Source organism: Falco peregrinus, chromosome 9 (assembly GCF_023634155.1).
Source record: "Falco peregrinus isolate bFalPer1 chromosome 9, bFalPer1.pri, whole genome shotgun sequence".
Taxonomy (NCBI): domain Eukaryota; kingdom Metazoa; phylum Chordata; class Aves; order Falconiformes; family Falconidae; genus Falco; species Falco peregrinus.
The window spans coordinates 19,047,084-19,053,221 of NC_073729.1; positions in this window are offsets into that span (position 1 = coordinate 19,047,084).

Consider the following 6,138-nt stretch of genomic DNA (forward strand, 5'->3'; position numbering starts at 1 on the left):
ATAAAACGTCTTCATCCATGTACACACACTGTACAGCCCCAGCCCTACTGCAATGCTTCTGCTATGGCTCAGAGGGAAATCCTAGTTTGGAAAGACTTCCCAAACCATTCTGCCAAGTGGTCCCCTGCTCAACAGCTCTGCAGGATTCAGTTCTTCTATATGAAGATTGATTTTACAGTCTACGAGTTTAAAGTCAGTTTAACTGTGTTCTCCATTACACCTTTGGTAACTTAAATATATAATATATCTTTATATTCTTTCTGCAAGTGCATCTATTTCATTAATGTCAGGACAAATGTGGTCTTGTGCAATGAAAATATTTAAAAGTTTGAAAATCAGTCTAAGACCAGGAAATCAAGCTAGATTTTCATGGGGAAAAAAACCCTCAGTCCTGCTGGGTACAGCTCCAGCAAGGTACATTTCATTCTTTATGAAAGCCTGACTTTTCTTTCTTCTAAAGCTTTTATTTTGATTGAGTTTGAATGATTGTATGATTGGCTGACAGATGGAGAGACAGACAGGCAGCCGGAGGGGTGCTATTAGGGACAGTCTCTTCCGAGCTGCCTTGGCCAACATTTACCTGAAGCTTATCACCTCTTGCCTATACTTGCTCACATCAAACCCAGCTTACCAAAAACTTGGGGGAGCTTGAATTTTGGCAGAAATCACTAAGATTGTATGCATACATTTATAATAAATCTTAACACTCTCTTTTTCACCTCCTTTCTCTGAAATTTTAGTTTTCTAGCAAGCTGCCCGTTTTCCTTTAATTACACAGCAAAACCCCTACCTTCAATACCCACACCAGACCACGGTGGATTGTTTTATCACCACGATATTTATTGCTAACTGACCTGTGGAACCTATTCAGCATATACCCTCAGTTTTGTTTTATTTTTTCCTTTTTGACCACAATTCATTTCCCCTTGTGCATGTGTTTCTCTTGCTCCCTGTATCTCATCCCATCCCATTAGCTCTCTGTGCTGAATAGCCTGTTCCAGGACATCAAACTTTAATTTAAACAGAAGATGATCAATAAGCTTAGCAAATTGCCTATGGCAACATCAGCAGTTTGAATCAAAGGGTTTTATAGGTAATTTAAAGGGCATCCTCATTCACCCTCACAACGTGGTATATACCTATTGCTTGCTTTTCCAATTACAGCTCAGCTGGCTGAGCAAGAGGAATAAGAGCTCTTCCTCCACACACAAACTGTGAAATGGTAGGCAGCATCTATTCTAGCTGGTTTTGGTACTATGTTTTGAAACCACAAAAGGCAGGGCATCTCAGGGGGGTAAAAATCTAACTCACAAGTCTTGTTAAAAAAAAAAACAACGCCACCACAAATCAGAGCACAGAATTAATATCAGCACTAAAGAAACAGAGATGTAACATGCACTCCTCAGTCCAACCCTCTTCTGCTGATGCTTGGGTTGGAACCATCCTATTTTCATATATGAGAGGAGAGGTTATGTTTTAATCTTTTTCTACAATCTTGCCAGTTTGATTTTAGATATCCTAGCCACACTCACAGCATTTATGTTGGAGAGTTTACTTAAGAAAAACTACATCTGTAATCACAGTTTTGAAGATGCTTTGTTTGTATAATTTTCTGTGTCCACTAATCTGGATGATGGTAATTTAATTTAAAATATTGAATTTTCCTCGAGGACACAAAGAACTGGTTTGAATACATTTGTGAAGATCATGAGCCAGTGAGTTGGACTGATGGCTCAATAAAGCCAGTGGCTGCCCAGCACATGGGTGATGGTTCCCAGCTTCCCTCTGTCATTTATTTTCTGCACCAGAACAGGTGAATATTGAACACCTACCGCACTGACTTGAGCTACCAGCTTTCTTTGCTGGAAGAAGAAACCTGTTACTGAGTATGGGAGGCGGAAAAGAAACGCCATGAAAATGGGTGTCAGTCAGAGAACGACGCAGGAGGTGGCTGCCAGGCCAGCCCAGGGGAGAAAGCAAAAAGCCTCTTGAGATGTTCTGCTGCAGGATTCATGAAATTTTGTCTTATGGAGGGAGTTCTTCGGGCAGTGGGTAGCAGCAGCAAATGTTTCTGGCCTGTGTTTCAGCCTCATAAACATTGTGTTCTGTTATTTCGGTGCACAGGGGGCCAATAAGGCCCTTGTAAGAGGGGATATACAGTTCTAAAGGCACTTAGCTCCTAGCTGGCTCTAGGTCGGAAATTACACAATGGATGTTGAAATGTTGGCTTGTTGAAAAGTTGTCATTCGAGTAATGGATGCTTTATTTCCTGTTTTTGCTGAAAGCTAAAGCGAAACATAATTAGCAAGCGAGAAAGCAACTTTGGCAGCCAAACAAAAAAAGCACATTTTGGGTGCCTGAGCCAATTAAAATTGTTTATGTAGCCCATGAACAATATTTTTCTCCAAATCCTAATAACTGAGAGAATTCATCATAACATAGCCAGGCTTGCTGCTCACAGACCTAGCCCTGTGCTGTGCTGTGTGCCATCAGCTCCCAAGGATGAACTGAGGGCACGCTGCAATGTCTGAGATGCTTGTAGGGATAAAAGAGAAAAGGCTTGTGACTGGAAGGGGAAGGCTCAATTCCCATTTCTTTTGGTTCTGGGTCAATCCTGAGCATATGGGAACATTAATTTGCCTTCATGATTGAAATATATAGTCATTTTAGATTACAAATCTCTTTTTTTCAGCCTGTCTTACATTGCAGAAGCTGAGATCCTCTCCTTTGTGTTCTCTAAACTCAGAGTTTAAGAAACCCACATTGTCTTCTATTCGATACCTGAATCCCTACCCTTCTTGATTCTCATATGGATGATCAAAGATTGAGTTTCTGATGATGTAAGGTCTGGTTTCTTTTCTTGCTATATGCAAAAACAATCCTTTAGGAAAAAGCAGTAGGTGGAAAAATATTACTGCTATTTAGGATGATGTTCATCTGCTCCTCTTGTAACAAATTATTGTGCTTTCCATTTGTCTCTGAATTCTCAGCTTTCATTCCTGGATGTGTAGCCATTTTATGTGCAATATTTTAATGTGGTTTTATGAATTGGCCTGTTTTAATGTTCTGCTTGTTTCTGAAGCAAAGTTAAACCTGGTTGTGGAAATTATCACCACCCTTTGGTAAAAGTTACACATGTCCTGAAATAAACAAAAGTGAATGGATCGATACAGAGGAGAAACAATTTTTCTACCATGTAGCCCATTGCCAAACAATAAACTTTAAGTGCATACACACACACAATGAATGCTGTCTGTGGCTAGACTTGCCCAAATTTGTATTTTTCTGTAAATGTGTTTTGCTTGCTGCCTATTTCTGGCTGTGTTCTCTACGTGTGTGTTTATGTTACCGAGCATAGGCTGTTTTGTTTCAAGACTTTCAGAAAGAAAAATGAATTGGGTGTGACTTGCCCTGGGAACATTCTCAAAACAAAACGCTGGGTGGGTGTTCAGGCTGTTTTGACTTGCCCTTGGTAAAGAATCTAGAGCATAAATGGGGTGACTGGACTCACAGATTGTAGATGCTGGAAGCAGAAATCCTGGGCTCAGCCTCCAATCCCCACTGAACTGAAGTGCTAAAAAGGTGTCTTTTTACTTACCGTGCCAGTGAAATATTGCAAGAAGCTTGTGTAGGAGCAGTTCTCGCACTTAAATGGAGGTCTTGGCATTTATTTAGCCCTAGCAGCTAAATATTAGTATTTAGAGTATTAAATATTAGAGTATTGGTAATCATAGAACAGTTTGGATTGGAAGGGACCTAGAAGGTCATCTAGTCCAGCCCCCCTGCAATAAGCAGGGACACCTTCAACTAGATCAGGTTGCTCAGAGCCCCATCCAACCTGGCCTTGAATGTTTCCAGGGATGGGGCATCTACAACCTCTCTGCACAACCTGCTCCAGTGTCTCACCACCCTCACTGTATAAAATACTTAAATACACAAACCTGGGTAACGGAAGGAATTAACCACAGTCTTCCAGGATGGGCTGGTGTGAGCACTGAATGACCAGAAACAATATAGGCAAGGCTGTCATGGTGGAAGTAACTGTAGAGGACAACGGGCACAAATGGAGCTGCGGTGATACTTTTGCAGATACACTGGTGCAGGATGATGAAGGTGAAAAAGGTGACAGGGATGCTTACCACAGTGTGTGATGTGTTGGAACGGTCACCAAGAGGCTCTAGGAAAACACGGAGCTTAATGTCATCATTATAACTAGCCTGTGGTTCCTATCGTTGTTATGATCTCTGCTGTTGGGTGAAGGTCTCAGCTCAGTGTGTGCTCAGAACTCTTCTTCACACCTCAGGTAGCAAAACGGGGACCAGCTGGGTCCTCTGGAATAAGCACAGCTGAAGTACCAGCTGACAAAAGCAGCAACATGGACTACGCTTAACCTGCTGTGAATCTGCTTCCCAAAGAAGTCTCCTTGGCATGTTCCTCCAGTTCTCTTACTTGACTCAGAAGCATGTTCCTCAGTCCTGAAAACAGTAAGTCTTTACTTCATTGCTGCTCTGCATAGGAAATAAAAGCAACAAAAAGTATTGATACTTCTGTTAGCTGTAGTCTTATATAGCAAGAAAGGTTTTGATCCAGAAAATAAGCAGTATTATTTAGTAACAGAGCAGTGAGTATAAAGTCAGTAATGAAACATGATGTACATGTTCTTACCTGATCAAACAAGATCTTTTTTTCTATGGAATGTATTAGCCCTGAGTGGGTCTAGCACAGGGGTCCTCAAACTTTTTCACCAGGGGGCCGGCGTGCGGATGAAGTGGCAGGCAGTCATCTGCGGCTGCTTGGTTTCCCCCCCCAACCCCCAGCGGTGTGTGTGTGTGTGTGTATGTGTTCTGTAAATACGGGGGGCTGGATTGAGGACCCTGGGGGGCTGTATCTGGCCTGCGGGCCGTAGTTTGAGGACCCCTGGTCTAGCAGTTTTCTTTGATAAATGCATCTCACTGAGATAGTCTATGATGGGATAGAGAAAGGAGCAGCCTGGTAAGACCACAATAGCCTACAAACCACTTTGAACAAAACAATTGCTTGTCTAAAAGCTAACGATTTGGTCAAATCATTGCTATTGTGAGGTTGTGGGTTTCATATTACTGTCATTGTGGCATTAATACACTGAGAAGTTCAGATAGTTTATCAGCATCCATTAAGGAATGGAAGGAAATTAGGACAAAAGCCTGTTGTTTATTCAAGGTTGTGTTTTATTTATCCTCTGGCTTTTAAAAGCCTCTTATTTTATGTGCCTTCTGGGCACACAGGCTTCAATTTAAAAACATCACCACTAAAACAAACAACCAAACTGACAAAAGTCATCTCAGGGGGAGTGACTGAGATGTAAAAGCAACTCAGTACTCACAATACCCCTTGAGGTAAAAGCCTTCTGCTGAGGTTTGATGGACGATGACCCCTAGATCAGACCAAACAGGGGAATCGTGACTCCCTGGCAAAGAGGATGCTCTTGCTTTGGCTCTTCAGACTTCATAGCTGTGAACTCTCAGCAGTCTAGTCTCCTGAGAGGGAGGTTAAGAGGTTGTGTGGGGGTTGCGGGACTGGGGGATGTGATCACATCCCGTTGCATGCTGCCACCAAGCTCGTACTAGGGCTCAATTAAGCAGTGAGCGCTTCCATGTATAATAGATGGGGGAAAAACAGGCAGGAAAAGTAGAGATAGAAGGATATATATTTCTATTTCTGTGGACAGACGATAAGCATAAAACTTTGTGAGCTTTCTCCCTGACGCTGATTTTCCAGCCTCTTCTCTGACAGCTCCAGGCTCACGTATTTTCCATTTTGTTACCTATAGTTAATCTCACCAAACAGCAAAACGTGGGGACATTCCAAAGTGGTCCATTGACAGATTTTTTTGTTTTCTGTTTTGTTACTTCCTTTTCTGATCCATCAGGGATTGTCAGAAGGTCTGTGCTGAGGATAGTCTCAGTCAAGTAAACCCAACTATTAAAATTCTCCTCCTGGAGACTATCCTGCATTTGTTTTCAGAAATTTCACAGCTTCTCCTTCACCACCATCTTATACCCCCAGATGCACCTTGACCAGGGTGGGACTGAGAAGTCCCCACCTGTGTTCCAGCAAGACGGGAAACCCTTTCTGACCTGCCTTCCCTTGACCACATCC